The 18,544-nt window shown below is 31.6% G+C and overlaps 1 long non-coding RNA gene across 1 annotated transcript; it reads left to right on the top strand.

Moving 5' to 3' along the window:
* Window positions 1-2,720: 2,720 nt before the first annotated feature.
* On the top strand, window positions 2,721-9,924 carry LOC129290602 (uncharacterized). Its single transcript, XR_008588456.1, has 4 exons — window positions 2,721-2,858; window positions 2,996-3,037; window positions 9,468-9,559; window positions 9,647-9,924. It is a non-coding gene; the product is annotated as an uncharacterized LOC129290602 (long non-coding RNA).
* Window positions 9,925-18,544: the final 8,620 nt, after the last annotated feature.

Here is an 18,544-nt window from a genome sequence, read left to right on the forward strand (position 1 = left end):
TTTTCTTATAACTCAATATATTATTTATTTGGGAAAATGATAGAAAAATATTTTCAATATGCAAATAATAATGAGATCCTATAAAATGTTATAATTATTCTCAAGTCCCTACCAATTCTTCTGACATTAATGATTTTTAATAAAATGACTAAAATACATCTAGTTTAAACTAGAGTAGTAATTACTTGTTTTGCTTTAGTCATTGTGAAAAGAAAAATAGCAATTGTTTAAATTAAAGTGGTTATGAATATTTACAATATGATTTTAGTGAATCAAAATTTGCAATTGTTTGTCATATTCTAATCATTATTTTCAAAAAAGTAATAATTGCTTAGGCACAAATATTTATAACACTTAAATTTCAATGAACGAAAAATTTGTACAAGAAAAGTTAAAATTACTTGATCCGTTTTAAACATTGTTAGAATAAAAGTTGACATTGATTAAACTAAAGTAATTATAGATATTTATAATACTTAGACTCTAGTAGATCAAAAATTTGTGTGAGAAAAGTTGTGATCACTTATTATATTCTTATCATTATCAAAATAAAAGTAGTAATTAGTTTAATTAAAATAATCACTTATATTTAATTTTTTTGCAAGAGATATTACTTTTTTTAGATTTTAAACTGAGATATTTTAGTCATTTTAAAAAAATTATTAATATCAAAAGGATTTAGAGAGATTTGAGAAGAATTATTTATTTTATGTGATTTTATTGTCATTTGGGTATTTTGAGAATTTTTTTCCTCTAATTGTCCCCATTTATTTTTAAAATTTTTTAAAAATTTCGTGCTTTTCGTGTACTATCAGTCTATCATCTTTACTAATAATATTTTAATATTAATTTGTAATATCCTATCAATACAGTACCACTCATTAACTTCTCCCTTGTGTCTCGGTTTCGTCTCAACTCTTATTTTTCAAACTCTTCTGTTTCCTCTCTATTTTTCATTAATGATATTAAATTGAAGGTAAAACACCATTTTTGTCTTTATATTTTATTAGAGTTTTATTGTAAGTCCATCAATATTTTACTATGTTCTAGGTTTCCATATTTTTATCCGCCTATAATTTAAGAGAGACGGTGACATAGCATAAGAAGTATTAAGATTATTGACATATCTAACCACGTTAAGTTTATATTGATATGTTAAACGTACATTGAGTTAGATTTTTCAATAAAAAAACAAAGTAAAAAAGTCACAACACACAAAATAAATGCTCAGCTTAAAAGGATGTGCTTAGCCCCTCTTGGCTGATCGTTTAAACGGACCTTGTTTCCCCCTAATATGATGGGGCTTTTTTAATTTATTTCACTTATTAAAAAGTTTAACTTATCACCCATTTAACATATCAAAATAAATTTAACAATATTAGTGAATATGTTTATAATTTTAACATCATTTGTGACACATCAACATCCCTTTAAAATTATAAGAGTTAACGTTGTAAATAAAGAAAAGTATATGAACTTGAAATATAAAAAAAAAAAACATAGAAAACTATAATAAATAGCAAGCAAAGTATAAAACCTAAAAAATTATTTTTCCTAAAGATGGGACTAACACGAGTATAGTTTTAGGGGCTAGTTTCTTACAATTTAATCAACCAAAGTTTGAATTGTCACTAAAAGAAGTGCCACATTTAATATCTGACTATGTCTCAAATTGATTACACCAATACTCAATAAAAAAACATATTAAATTAAAGACTAAAATATATAAAAAATTTCTTAATTTTGAGGCAAGTATACATAACCCCCTAATTTTTAAATGTTTAAAATTAACTTTCCAATCCTTTTATTTTTTTATAAGAGACTTCCTTTTATTTTTTTAATTATTTTACAAATAGAAGTTGTTATTTTATATTTAAAAAGACACATAATTTTTTGTGACATCCTATAAACTAATAATAATAATATTATTATTATTAAAATATAAATAAAATTTTTGTAAAATTATCACTAGCTTATATTGGAAGTCATTTGCTAAGTATTTTTTAAATATAACATGAAAATTTATGCTAATAAGATAATTAAAAATTAATAGTATAGTAGTCTATTGAAAAAAATATAAAATTAAGAAAGTTGATTTTAAATTTTTAAAAAGTAACATATTCATATAATTTTCTTAAAATTTAAGAAAGTTTTGCATAATTTACCCTAACTAAAATAATTCCCTCAAGCATTTTATCAATTTCGCAGGGCGATTGCATTTGGTGATGAACACCGCATGCTTTTTGCCCTCCATTTTACTTTAAATTGATCTCGTTCATTTAAATTAAATTTTAATTTTTTTAATTCTATATTTATTAAGATAAAAAAATATAAAAACTTTTAAATTTTGATAAATCTGTTGATTATTAATTTGGCCAGTACAGATTTAATTAGTTGTCTAATTTAATATTAAAAATTTACAATTTTACAATTTGACTATCCAGATAAACTGTGCATAGTTCAGATATAATTTAGATGACCTAATTTAATATTAAAAAATTTATAAATTTCATAAATTAATCATTTAAATGTACTCTAAATAGTCTAAATTTAATATTAAATTTTTTTTACATTTTTTATTTTAATAAATATAATATTAAAAAATTTAAAAATAATTTAAATTAACGGCAGAGATTAATTTCGTATGAAATGGAGGGCCATGATTGCTTTTGCTCTGATAAGCACTCGGCACCGAATGCGAACGCTTTCGCTGGTCCTCTCTTCTCTTACCTGCATCGTCTCCTTTCTTCCTCATTTCTCTTGCTACCTCTTCTATGGCTCTGTGTTTTAGGTTTAAGATTTTGGCCACTGATAATTTCAGGGCAGATCTATACTTTCGAGACTAAAGGAACGCCTTTGTGAGTGGGTAGCGGTTTGCGATAAGATATTTTTTTTCCCAGTCTTTCATTACCCTTCATTTCATCTTCTTTATCTTTCTCTACATCTTTTTATTTGATACTTCTCCGACAGCTTACAAGAACTTTTTTATATGTAGGAATAAAGTCTAGTCTGGACTGTGATTTCTTTGATTGATAAGGTAATATTTTTTTAATTGTATTTTTTCATTTCTCTTTTAATTTTTTTTTTGATTTTGTGCTTTTCTTCTTGTTTTGTTTAAATTTGATGGAGTTTGAATTGTAAATTAATTAATCAATGGTTGCGAATATTCAAACTAAAGTTGTAATTTAGTGTCTTTACCAAAAAAAAAAAGTTGTAATTTAGTGAACTTATTCTACATGTATTTTAACTCTGAACACAACTTTCAATGCCAATGGATTTTAACTTGTTAATATGTCAAGCTAAAGTTATAAAACTCTAAAGTTGTAGTAGTAAAATTCAAAACTTACATTTGGTGTTATTGAACATTCTGATTACATGAAGTTAGAAAATCTGGAGTTTTACTTGTCAATTTATGAACTTGCAGTTGTCAATATATAAATCTTATAAGTTGTAAATTTCTGATTTTGGCTAACAATTTGTCACCTCTGAACAAGAATTTCGCTGCAATAGATATTTACTTGTTGATTTGTGAATCCAATATTGTGAAACTATAAACTACTATTTGTAAGATTCGAAACTTGTCACCGAACATTTTTGCTAATTATTTGAAGTTAGAAATTCTAGACCTTTAATTTTGAATTGATGAACATATAGTTGTGAATAAGTAAACTTTAAGATGTAAATTTGTGAAGTTGGCCAATAACTTGTCAACTTTAAATAAGAATTTCATTTCTAATTGACATTTACTTGTTAATATATGAAAACCATATTATGAAACTATGAACTTGTGGTTGTAAAATTTGAAAGTTGTACTTGCTGTGACTGAATGTTATTTCTGATTCTCCACAGCTACAAAGTCTGGACTTTTACTTGTTAATCTATGAATTTATACTTGATAAATTATGAACTTATAGTTGTGAAAAAAAATGAAAGTTTTACTTACTGTCAATGAACTTTAGTTTTGAAAATGTGAAGTAAAAAATTGTGGAGTTTTACTTGTGAAGGGATGAACTTGAAGTTGTGAATATGGAAAGTTTAAGTTGTAAATTTTTTAACTCTGCCAATACTTGAGCTTGTCAACTCTAAATTTTTGGATTGCTAGTTTGTGTAAGTACATAGCATAAAATGGCTCTAAACAAACCCAAAAAGCCATTTCCAATTTTAAGCCGGCATGAGTTTAGAAGAGAATTCTTGGAAAGTAATAAAGGGAAATACAAAAAAGGAGGTGACTCAAATGAAACTTCAGCTGAAATGTGGAAAAAAAATGAGTGGAGAAGAGAGGAAGCCATATAGAATTAAGGCCATTGAACATAGAGAGGTAAGAACAAAAAAAAAAATTCTTTTCAACACTCAATGTTCTCTGGCAAAATTCAAAGAAATTACAAATTTATAAAAGAGAATGAGCATTTAAAAGAAAAGGTTGAAGTAGCTGGGTTTCTAAATTGTTGGATGTCGAAGGTGTAAAAATCCTGAGAGAGTTATGCTAGGAGATAATGCGATTTTATGATCCTTTGGCAAAGAAAAAGACTACAAGGGAAAAATAGTACTAGTGAGAGCAAGAGATATTTAGCAAATTATGGGGCTACCTAATGCTAGAAGGCCAGTAGATTTGAATGATGAGGACTTGGTGGTAGACATGAAAAAAAATTATACAACAATGTCATTCAATGATTTGAAGAATAAGATAACTTTAGAACTTGAGAATGAGAAGTTCAATTTTTATTTTTTGTTGTTCTTATTGGGAACTTTGTTTTGTCCCGGTGGAAGTCCTAGAATTAGTAATAAGGCATTGAAGGTGCTAGCTTTTACAAACAATGCATGGTTAGAATTTGATTAGGCAAGTTTTGTAATGCCCTCACTGACATTACCATACAATTCTTTTCTAATTACTAATCACTTCAAAATCATTTATTTTAAAACTTTGGGATCCCATATAAAAAATTTCTATAATCATTTCATAAATTACTTGACTATAAAACCCTACACAGTGGAAGCAATATGCAAAAGTGTATCAAAGATAAAAAAAACATGTGCATTTTAATTAAATTAAGTCAACATAGGGGCCGTACACCACCGCTCATGCCACATGCGCTGCGACATGTAGCACAGAGACCCCAGTGTCACTCTTTGTGTAATGCACTGCAACACATTGCCCATCATTGTCCCATGCACCGCGACACACATATCAGAATCTGCTGTCAAATTTTAGATTCTGATATGAACTTTGAAAGTACATCATTTTCACACCTAATGTCCGATTACAGTTATTCAAGCGACCACATGAAGCTTGTTTCAAAATCTAACCAATGACACTAGTTTCATTAAAATTTGATGTCTCATTTTAAAATTGCACACCTAAATGTAGTTTGACCATTTTAAGTCAAAATTTGCCACTTGAGCATCTCCAATTCAAAGCAAAAGTCATTAGCCACTTTTAAGGCCTTGACCATATCCAAATGGACAATATACACTTAATTGAACAATTATATAAACAATGTAACACACATACACACAATTGACCTGTAAACCGCCCATAACACACAATTTAGGCTAAACTCCTTCTCATTTTCATTCATATCCACAACCAAATCCCACAAGACACATATAAACATATCTACTAGCCCACAACATTATTTTCACTGCATACACACACATATAGACATACAATGGGCTAGATCTCAAAAATCACACATACACACACTTATTCACAAGTTATGCAAAAGTATTGATTCTTATGGCAACTTATACATATAACCACTATTTATATACAAATTCATTACACCAATTCTTACAAGGCTTAATTGAAAAATCTCTATTCTCAGCCCAATTCCTTCCCTTTTGCACCAATATCACCAGAACTTGAAAAATATTAGTAACCACAGGTGAGATTAAAATCTTAATAACCAATATAGTTTATTTAATATTTACTAACACAGATAATAGCATGAAAGTAACCAAAAACTATTTTAATAGTTTATATAGACAAAATAACATAACTTCTCTTTTTATCACAAATCTTTTCACACAATAAGAACAACAGCATGATCATCTATCCATCGATCCTTCGAAGCTCCCTGACATGAAACCATAGGCTCCACTGGATCAATCATTCATTGACCTGAGCATACTTTCAGTGGTAGATACACCTAGCCAAAGGTAATCTATCCTACCTACGGACTACAATTTCCCTCAGTTCATACACATGTGATAGAGGCATTATTGACTCCTAACCGTACCCTAATGGGCACTAGGGAGTTGCCAGACAGCCCGGATATCCCATAGTAACAGTCCCATAATATGCTGTACTGGATTACCTATGGTACCAGCCCATAATATGCTGCACCAGATGTCCTATGGTGCCAAGTCGACTATATGGATTTATTCATTCATACCTCCATACACATACATCCACACATGCCTTGGGTGAACTCCCACCCCCTATGATCATGCTTTTTACACACTTTTCAATATTTTCTTTGCATAATTTTCACCACACATATACATATATATCAATCCAAATCAAAAATCATTAAACTTTCATTTTACAAATCAATTTCATGCTAGAATTGTTCACAATATGATTTCATGCATAAAAACTTCACAAAACAATAATACATTTACTTTTACACAATTATACTAGTTAATAAACATAACAAACTATATGGTTACCTCGACTCTTCTATTCAATAGAAAGGGTTACCCATGTTTCACAATTTTATTCAAGCTTTCTTTCGCTATTTATGCATCACACGCTAGAATTTGCATAAAATTAGCAACCAAAGTCAATTTCACCATTGACAAAAAGTGCCAATTATTACAATTAAACATTTAATCAATACTATTCCCCTCATTTGTGCCCATTTCCATGCTCTACTCCCAATTACCATTCAATACCAACTTTAACCTTTACCTAGTCATATTTCTCTCACTACTCTCTCTCTAGACTAGGTCAAATTGTACCTATGGCTTTAAAGCTTTATTGTTCTGACTCAAACCAGTCACAGAGTACTAGTTTAGTCCTAAAGAACCTTTCTCTTACTATAGGGTAAGAAATCATCTCCTTAAAACTTTCAAATTCAATTTCTCAATAAATTAAACTAAGAGAAAACAGGATAGAATCAGAGGTTAAGGCAATACGAGACTTATTCGATAAGTAAAAGGTCAAAAATATCATCCTTTCTCTTGAAAATCTTTGCCTTAGCAAAGCCTCCCTCTCTTCTCTATGCCAGGACCTTCTTTTCCTCCTTTCCCTTCTGTTTCACGAGCTAGAATATGAAGTCACTTATCAAAGTTCTGCACCATGCACCATAGCATATCCATCCTCTGTTGTGGCACATGGCACAATAAGGGAAATGCTCGCTATGCTCACACGCTCTACTTCGGTACTTCATTCTTTCGTTCATATCTACTCAAATAACATCACAATGAGTCAATGTAACATCCTACTATTTAGAGTCCTAATCTCACATTAAATCACTAATTCAATCCCTAATCAGTATTAGTACAGGAGTTAGAAATTTAGGATATTATAAGTTTTACGTTGGAAGAGTTGAATTAAGATATTCAACTCTACAAGGAGCATGTGAAGAAGGGGAAGTCAAAGGCACTAAAATATATTGGAGGATGCCTCTACATATTAGTAAGCTACATTATTTTTCATAATATGATGCACATTTATTATTATAATTATTCTACCATTAAATTGATGTTTCAGATTTTCTATTTCAAAAATTTTCCTATGAACAAAGCTATACGCCAGGGCTAGTGATGCAATGGGGTACTGGACTGAAGAAAGAGTTAATGAAATGGTCAAGGTTGAGCACCAAAGCTATCATGGCCTTTTATACACTAAAGGACCAGCCAACCATGATGCCAACCCTAGTGGCTCAACCCACCTGCCTCCAATTATTGCCTTTTCATGATAAAGTGTGTATAAATTTAAGTTAACAGTATTTTTGAACCTATCATTATGAATAAGTAAACCTAAAGTTAAGAATAAGTGAACCTTTTGTTGTGTAGGATAGGAAGGATGTGTATGTCAAAGTGAAGGCTTATATAGAGGTGTGTTTTCCTAGTGTTAGTTTGTGAATATTTTGTTGTGAATAAGTAGATATTGTATGTTGTGTAGGAAATGAAGGAAGCACAGGAGAGAGTCATGTCTTATATGGCTAATGAGCTGCTAGAGTTACAATCAAAGTAGGATATCATACAAGAAGAGGAAATAGATGGGGATGTGACAGATGACAAGGATGAGGAAGATATAGAAGATAAGGATGATAAAGAGGATGAAGATGGGGAGGATGATAAGGACAAGGATGATGCAAGAACAGAAATAGAAGAACAACAAGAGGAGGAGGATAAAAACACAAAAATAGAGGAACAACAAGAGGAGGAGGATAAAGAGAAAGATGCAATTCAAGAGGCTTAAGAAGAATATAAATATAAGGGAGATGCATTTGAACATCAAAATGAAGAGAAATCAGGCACAGATACATTTAAAGAGAGAATAGTTGCCAAAGAGAAAGGAAAACTTCTAGTTAAGAGATCTAAGAGGAAGAAGCCTGTTATTAAATATCCATGGATGCCACTTGTTACCCTGAAGATGAGGAAAACTTAATGACAAGCAATGGTTATATGCATTGTCCACAGATTGGTGCACAACACAGAATGGTGGAGAGTAAGTGGAAAAACTTTGTGATAACAAATTCATAAAAAATATTTTTTATTGTAAAGCATTTTAATTTTTTTTTGTTTTGTTCATATGCCATATGATATTTGTCTAAATATATGACTACCATCTTATACGGAGTGATCTACATTCTTTTTGACTAGCATAGTAAATAAGTAATTGGGTAAACAATTCATACCTCTTTTTAACAATAAAAGTCCATATATGTACAACAAAATGATTGTATATAACAATGAAAGTTCATATCCATGTAGGTAATTACTATGGCCAGTAGGACTCTTGTATGTGAATAAAAGGAGTAGTCATCTTAGGTCACACGTCACATTTTTTATGCTGAATTTATAGCTAAGATAATAAAGAATCCATTACGCTAGAACATTGATAAGAACACAAAGTAGATTATAACAAAACATTTGAGATATGACTTAGGAGACTGTGATTTCTTATTTGGTCTTATAGTTATTGGACACTAGTTTTTTTTGCTTTGTCATGGAGCTAAAGACAATGAAGTTTTATGTTCTTGATTCTTTGATTAATCATGACTAATTGGAGGCTAAGGAGGAAGAGATGAGAAAAGCATGAAAGAAGGGGAAGGGGAAGTTGGGAAAAAATGCCTCATGGATCTAGTGTACAAGGGCTAAACAATGATAGGTGCAAATATTGTAGGCTCTAATATATCAACTTATCAATTATGAATATTGACTTGTGAATCATTGAACTTTTACTTGTGAATTTGCGAACCTTTTCATGTATGTTGCCTGACATATTTCCTTTGTAGAGAGAATATTTCAGATCAATATTGCTTAAGGTAAAGCCAAAACTATCTAAGGTGAAGTGCAAAATTGACATAATTTTTCCACATTTATTCAAGTAAGACACCAATTAATTTATGTTGGTATAACATATTAATCTTTTTAAAAAAACAAATGTTGATTCATATCTCACTTTGTTATGCAGTCTGTGCAGTGATGATTGTGGAGTTTATCTCATTACATGGCTTAAATTTTGAAATAATATAGTGAATGTTGACCATCCTCTATTTACCATGTGTAAATACATAGCCCAAGAACTATCAGGTATGAGGTATGATATTTTATGCTGGCTAGTGGAGCATCCTAATAATGTCATGGGTGAATACCCCCATGCACTTACAGGAGGAAGCAAAGGAAAAGAAAAATCATATATTTATGGAATTATATTTTTCTAGTTAGATAATGTATATATTTTAATATGCTTTTTTTTATTTGGAATTGATTTTTTGTTTGTAGTTGGAATTATGTATATACTTCAATGAAAATGAAATGAAATTATTAAGTGTCCAAGTATTTGATGACAATATCGTTACATACACAACACAATGTTAATGGATGCACAGCATGATATTCATAGATTTTCAATTGAATGTTCATGCATGTCCAGTTGATCCATAGGTTAAAATGTATAAGTTACACATAGCATGTCAACATAATGTTCATGGGTGTATGAAATATCCTCACAAATTAATCACAATTAATTAATAAAATCCTTAGAAATCAAAAAGGTTAATCCATAGAGGGATTACCGAGTTTTAATTCAAAAATTAAGGGATCTCAAGTTTTTACAATCAAAATGAGTTTTAAACCATGCATAAACTCTTATATCAAAGTAAAAATAAGTTACAAAAGCATGAGATATCTCAAAACAACTTGTTTGCTACAACACAAGGTAATGTGCTATGGCTTGTACATACTGCGCCGCGGCATGTTGCTCTCTGTGCCATGTATTGTAGCTCAAGCATCAATGCGCCACGATATGTTGCACATTTTTAATAGCAAGTTCTGCTGTCATTTGATAGTAGAATCGACGAGCTTCTAACATGCTTCAAATCTCTAGTCGACGTCCGAACGACGTGATCTAGGTTTCTATGGAAAGCTCTTTCCACTTCTAAAACAAATTATATTAGGAAGATGGACACCCAAACATATTTTTATCACTTTTCACCACTTTTACACATAAAAGGGTGTCCAAAACCCATATCAAGTGCCAAAAGCTATTTCTAATGCATAGACTATATTCATTGAACCTAGGACTATTATATAACATGTCATATGCACACAATTACCGGTATAACACAAAATCACTCCTTAACCCCTTTTATACCAAAACAGAAAGGGGAAGTAATTCATTATATTGCATCAAAATCAATTATAACATGTTTGAAACAATCTTTCTATACTTGCACTAGTATCTTAGCCCTATCAATATATACAACTTACCACATACAATTCTCAGGGCCCAAAATATAATTCAGACATTGAAATAATCCATATAGTGTAAGTGTAACTAGAAATGCAACCTAGAATTGGCAATAATATTCTATTACACAAAATGAACATAAACTAGAGGCATACAGTAGGAATGTACTAATTCCTAAGCCTCCTGAGCTTTCTCTCTCTCTACACCAGAGTTAAAGCTCGTATGTTAAATGGAAGAGGTGAATCTAGCTTACCAAGGTAAAAACCTACTCTATATAGTTATATACCAATTGTAATAAAACACATGCATATGAAATCAAGTTCTTAAAACATGTTTACACACATATTATAGCTTATCATTACTCATTTAGCTCATTTTTATTTCTTCACAAGGTATACTATCACAAGACACTCAAATATGTGATCATGAGCTGATATATCAACACAACTTACCACAACTCAAAGATGTGACATATCATATACTTACATAGGTAATGATCGACCAACCATATATCTTTCTTATTTCCTCTGAATAAAACCGTGGCTATAATAATAAATAGGGTTTTGTCTGTGTGACTGGATGACTCAAGCTCACCAATCATGAGGTATGACCCAGCTAAAAATCACATTACTTACTCTCAAACCACGGTTTCCTCCACTTTCAAATCCCTAGTGTAACATCCTGAATTTTAATCCCCTGATTAACTAAACCTAATTGGGATAATTAAGTAAGTTAAGGTGGTGTGTAGTAGAGAGGTCTAATGACCATATTGTTTATGTTTTAGCCTAAATTGTGGATTCAGTATCAAGTCAGGCTACCCGAGCATCAAAAGGAAAAGAAAATAAAGGGCTAGTGTTGATATGCCACACACCACAGGATGAAGTGTATTTGTCATGGCGCACAGATACTTTAAATGTGAGAAAGGGAACCTCTTTGTGCCATGTGCTATGGCGTATCTGTCATGGTGCATGGTCATTTTTTGCAGTTTATCAGTTGTGAATTGAGACAAAAAATAGAGAGAATGAAGGAGAGAACATGAACCAGCAATCAAGCTCTACTAGGGTTCACTCTTGGACAACATTGGGATTATTTTAGGAAGCTACAAACACCCAAGGTAAGTATCATGCTTCTTAATCTCTTATTTTCTTCCACATTATGAAGTTTATAGTTAGGGTTTGATAGTAAAAGATAATTTTTAATCCATATGGGTTATGGGTCTGAATCTATTGACTCAAATAGAGTTAATAGGAGTAGATTGGAGTATCTAAGCCTAAGTATAATGAATTATGGTGTCTTGGTTTGTTGGGCTTCATAAATATGCAAAAATTGCATTAATATGGGTTGTTGGAAGAGTGTGATGCTATTAATGAGAGTTTAATGACTCATTAATGTTAATGGAGACTAAAGATAGTTAATAAACCTAATAGATAGGCTTAAACTCATGTAAAGAGGGCATAGGAAATTTAAAAGTGGAGAAATGAGAGTTGAATACTTGAGTTTGGCAATATTAATGGAGATCAACTTGTTAAATTGTAGATTAAGCTCTTAGACACCAATTTAGCTTGGAAATTCAAGTTTGAAAGCTATAATATTAAAGGGTAAACATTTGATCTCTCAAAGGTTTGAGGTAACTAGGGGAACCCTATTTTAGGTAGTTATTTATTAATTGTAATATGAGGATAATTATGTGTTAAACATGCAAATTGTGATTTGTGAATGGTGTATCATGCATTGAAGTTTGGTGATTATATCATTGCTTTTATGTGTATGAAACATGTGAAAAATGCTTGTGAAATGATTGGCATTTTTATAACATGATTTAGGATGAGTTATTGATAATGAGATAAATATATGAGATTGAAAATGATAGGTTTTATGTGTGATATAAGTGAAAATAAGAATTGATACTCACTTGGGTAGTACTTAGTCGTGAGCCCAACATGTTGACTTTGATATTGAATAAATGAAACTGTGAAAATGAGTGAGTATCGTATATGGTATGATCAGTAGGAGGGAGTTCACCTTGGGATCAGGAGTAGAGAAAAATTCGTATGGTATTTAGGTTACCCTTCAGTGCACAGGGTTATAGCCTTATCTCACAATTTATTTAGGGACTGTCCTATAGTTTGTCTAGGGACTATAATCTAGCTTTCTCCACTAGTTTAATGAGGAGAATAGCTTAGGATATGAGACGCCCCAGAGATTCGAGAGTGGGGGAAGCCGTGGTCCGAGAGTGAATCATGTGATCTTTGGCTGGGTCACACCTCATGATTAATGAGCTTGGGTAGTTCAGTCACATGGACAGAGCCTTATTCAATGTTATAGCCTATGGTTTTAGTCTGAGAAAATAAGGAGAGTATAAGGTTGGTTGATCTTTGCTTATGTAAGTATATAACATGTCATATGTTTTAAATTGTGGTAAGTCGCGTGGGTGGCAAGTCATGATCACATATCTGAGTGTCTTGTGATTACGTACCTAGCATATGTGAGATGAAATGTGTTAACTAGATTAATAAGTTATGATATGTGATAAAGCAAGTTTTAAGAACTTGATTTCATATGCATATGTCTAATTTACAAATTATATATATATAACTGCATAGGGTAGGTTTTACCTTAGTTACTGAGTAGCTATACTCACCCTTTTTATTTAACACTTTATAGGCTCTAGTTCTGATGTAGAAAGGGAGAAGGCTTAAAAGGCTAGGAATTAGTTCATTCCTACTGTATGCCTCTAGTTTATATTTATTTTATGTAATAGAATATGGTTGCCAATTCTACATTGCATATTGTGTACTTGTACTATTTTGTTGTTGTAAATGTCTGAATTGTATTTTGAGCCCTAAGTAATTGTGTATGGAGAGAGATATATGTTGATAAGGCTAAAATACTAGTACAAGTGTCAAAATGGCATTTTAAACATGTCATGATTGATTTATGAGTAAATGCAATAAAATTACCTGCCCTTTTGTTTTTGGTGAAAAAGGGGTTAAGGAGTGATTTTATGCTATACTGGTATTTAAGTATGTGTGATGTGTTGTACTGAAAGTCCTAGGTCTAATGTATATGGTCTGGGTGTTAAGAATAGCTTTTGGCACTTGTTTTGGGTTTTAGACATCCTTTGTTGTGAAAAGTGGTTAAAATATTTGGGTGTCTAACTTCCTAGTGTGACTAATTTTGGAAGTGAAACTCATGCCATTAGTTATTTTATGAAAAGAGCTTTTCGTAGACACCTAGATCAAGTCATTCGGATGTCAAACGGAGAATCAAGACACATCAAAAATTCTTTGATTCTGCCATCAAGTACTAGCAAAATCTACTATCATTTACGTGCAACACATTGCGGTGCCACATGGCTCATAGCACAGAGAGCAACATGCCGTGGCGCATTACCATGTTTCACAGCAAATGAGTTGTTTTTTAACTATTTTTAATTTCTTTACTCCTTTGAGGTATCCTATGCTTCCATAACTTATTTGTACTTTAATATACTAGTTCATGATTGCTTTAAACCCATTTTGATTAAGAAAACCTGGGATTCCTTGATTTTGAATTAAAATTTGGTAATCACCTTGATGGGTTAATCCTTTAATTAATACGTGTTTTATTAGTTAATTATGTTTAGTAAAGTGAGATATTACACCTAGGGTGCCGTATACCTAAGCTATCTCCTCGATGAACTGGTAGAGAAAGTTAAGTTCTAGTCCCTCGATAAACTATAGAATAGTCCCTTGACAGACTGTGGGATAAGGCTATACCCTCGTGCATCGGAGGGCAAACAAAATACCATATGGATTTTCTCTAATCCCAACCCTAAGGCAAACTCTTGCCCATTGATCATGCCATGTACGATGCTCACTTTTTAGTTACATTTTCATTATTTATTATCACAATCAACACATTAGGCTTATGACTGTGCATTACCCAAGTGAGCATCTAATTCAATTTCACATTATTATTCACACTTATCACAATAATCCATCTCTTCATTAACCCACATTTATCTCAACACAATAACACATTCATCTTCTCAAAGGTATATGCATGCTCATAGTTAGAAAACTATTTTGATTTCACATTTGCATTACAATCCAGATATAACATTATGTACATTCATATTTTCAAACATAGATCTACACTAATAACATGCTTTTATATTGAAAATCAACTCATGTATGTAAAAATCCACATTATCCACAATTCACAATCAATTGACATATAACTATCCAGAATAGGGATCCCCTAGTTATGTTAAATCTTTAAGAGGTCAAAGGTTTACCCCTCAATATTATAACTTCTAAGCTTGAATTCCCAAGTCAAATTGGTGTCCAAGAGCTCAATCTACAATTATTAATTCTTTAACTCATCAACATTGCGAAACACACACATTTCAACTCTCATCTTTTACTTCTAGATTACTCCTACCCATTGGATTTATTAAACTCTCTTTAGTCTCCAATAACATTAATGAGCCATAAACTCCTATTAATAGCATTACATTCTTCCAACAACCCTTATTAATGTTATTTGTGCATAATAATGAGGCTCAACAACCAAAAGTGCTTAAACTCAATACACCTAAATTTAGATACTCTAATTTACTCCCATTAATTCCATTTGAATCAATGGATTTGGACCCATAACTAATATAGATCAAAAATAATCTCCCACTATCAAGCCCTAACCATAACCTTATAAATGTGGAAGAAATGGGAGATTAATGATTATGATACTTACCTTTAGTGTTTATAGCTTCTAAGATACTATCAATATTGTTTATGAACAAACCCTAGCAGAGCATGGAATGTCTCCCTTATTTTCTCCCTTTTCTCCTTTATATTTCTACCTTAGTTGTGCCTGTACGCCATGGCGGACATGATTCATGCCGCGGTACGTAGCACAGCAACACCTCTTTATTTTCTTCTCATTTCAATGCTCAGATAGCCCTCTTCACACTGGACCCCTAATTAAGGCTAAAACATAACCCAAAATTAGTCATTAGACCTCTCTAGCCACACATCACGTCAAATTACTTATTTATCATAATTAAGCTTAGTAAATCTAAGGATTAAAACTCGGGATGTTACAGTGCACAACACGATATTAATGGATTCTCAACTGAATGTCTATGCTTGTCTAGTTGATCTATAGGTCAATATATAACGTATAAGTTGTGCATACCATGCACAACACAATGTCCATAAATGCACAACATGATGTTCATGGATTCTCAATTGAATGTTCATGTGTGTTCAGTTGATTTGTAAGCTAATTAAAATGTACAAGTTACACATAGTGTATACAACGTAATGCTTATTGGTGCACAACATAATGTTCATAGATTCTCAATACAATGTCTAAGTATGTCCATTTGATCTGTAGGTTAATTAAAATGTACAAGTTACACATAGTATGTACAACAATATCCATTAGTGCATAATACGATGTTCATAGATTCTCAATACAATGTCCATGTATATTTAGTTGATCTATAGATTAATTTAAAATGTACAAGTTATGCAAACCAAAATGAGCAACAAACTTTCATTGAAATAAGAAGGACAATTACATCATATATGGATAATTTCATATTAGTACTAGCCTAGCTATTAAAACAAGTACCCATATAAAATTTTATATCATATTTGAAGTCTAATATATACAAAATGTTAGCAACTATATCCAAAACATGTAAGAGTTGCTTGTCTAGATGCACACAAAAAAATATCTACCATTCCCAATCACCAAAAAATATTACTTGCGAATGCTTCCATACACATAATTATAATTGCCTATATACATCAAAAAAATTAAATTGTGAGTACTTTTCACGTTGGGTTAGGATTCTTGCATATTTTATGACTGTGTCTAGCCTTCTCACATCTTGAACAATGATAAATCTTCTTATCTTAAAATTGAAACTCTATCTTCCTTGTTTGTGGCCTCCTAAGAAGATGATTGATTAGCTAAAGGTGATTGCAAGAAAGTTGAGATAAGTTATCTGTCAATCTTGCTAAATCAAGCTTTGCCCAACTTCTGCATGAATAAACTCTTCATTACAATTTTTTGGTATAAACATGAAAAACTTCATAGAGAAAATTTAATTTTGGGAACCACTCTCATTGCATAAGGCAGTCAAGTAAGGATGTGCTCTTCTATAAGTGCAAAATATAATTGAATGGAAGCCTTTAGAAAGAAACTTTCTTTTTTCTACTTTTTTTAGGAGAAACTTGTGAACAATAGGTTCTCTGATATAACATAACAAGTGTATGGAATTATTTAATTTTACATATCATATTTTTATAAAAGAACTTGATAGAAAGGATATAAGGATTGTGTTTAAATGCAGTCATCTTTTTTTTTTTCAAAAGATGAATGGCAAATTATAGTGGCCAAAGCATGCTATCACATATAAGAAAGTAAGACCATGCCATGCTATTAAACAAATAATTTTAAGGGAAAAGGAGAGACAATGTAGAATAAAGATGGGACATGATTATGAAGTAGCAAGCCAAAAGGAAAAAAGAAAAGTTGAATCAATTGAGCAATGAATAATTTTTCTGGAAGAAGAGACAACCAACAACATCAAATAATGAAATATGAAGTATAGAGAAACAAAAAAATCAGTGCACACATGCTGATATAATCAGTGAGCACTCTTTCATCATCGGAGAATCGACCAACAATTTGCTAGGAAAGGTGCTCCCATAAGGCTCTTTCTAGACCTTAGATAGTCCTCTTTGGATGTTTTCAGTGTCCATGTATGAGTCATAAAAATGAATAGTTTCTTTGACGTGGATTTAAGGTAATAGATATGGTGATAAGCCTCATGCTGCAGAATCCATTGTTATGTGACAACAAGTATTATAAGAAACTAATTGAGGTTAAAAATGTGAACTTTGGGTTGGTAAAGAAAACTAAAAATCTAACAATGAGAGAATAGAGAATGAAAAGAGTGGTATCCCCTAAGAGGAGTAGAATAAGGAAAAAGGAGAGGAGAGAACAGGGTGCATGTGCCTATGATTAATGCAGGTAGGAAAAAATGACTGTGAGTTGGTTTACAGGTAGAAGGGAGGAGTTTTAAAGGGGACCCAAGGGTGGGGCTGAAGGGGGAGGGAAGAGTAAGGTAGGCACTAATGGATGGGGAAGAGGGGAGGGCAAGAATGGCAAGAGGAGGTAGGAAGAGTGACACGATTGACACAGTGGGAGGAGAAGCACAGCAATGATGAAGAAGTATGGGAGAGCAAAATTTTTTTAAAGCTTTTTGACATCAAGTTCCACATATAACATCGGGTGCAAGAACACCCAATGTCATAAGTTTTTTAGCATTGGGTATTTTATTACGCATTGTTAAAAGTCTAACAACACACAACTAATATTACAAAAAATGCCACCACCTTTTATTTTTTTTTTCCATGTTTGCCTTTGAACCACTATTAAAAGTCCCCTGTAAATTACAATCTCTGTACTAGTGCTTGAAAGTTCTTTCACTTAAGAAACTATTACCCTTTCTACCTAACTTTTATGCTAATATACCATAGACATCCATTAACCGTACACTTCGTAATAACTTGACCTGGCTTGTTCTTCATAAATTTGTACCTAAACTTGTGCACTAGG

Source organism: Prosopis cineraria, unplaced genomic scaffold (genome assembly GCF_029017545.1).
Source record: "Prosopis cineraria cultivar Desert tree isolate PC_DT_omini unplaced genomic scaffold, ASM2901754v1 PC13, whole genome shotgun sequence".
Classification (NCBI taxonomy): domain Eukaryota; kingdom Viridiplantae; phylum Streptophyta; class Magnoliopsida; order Fabales; family Fabaceae; genus Prosopis; species Prosopis cineraria.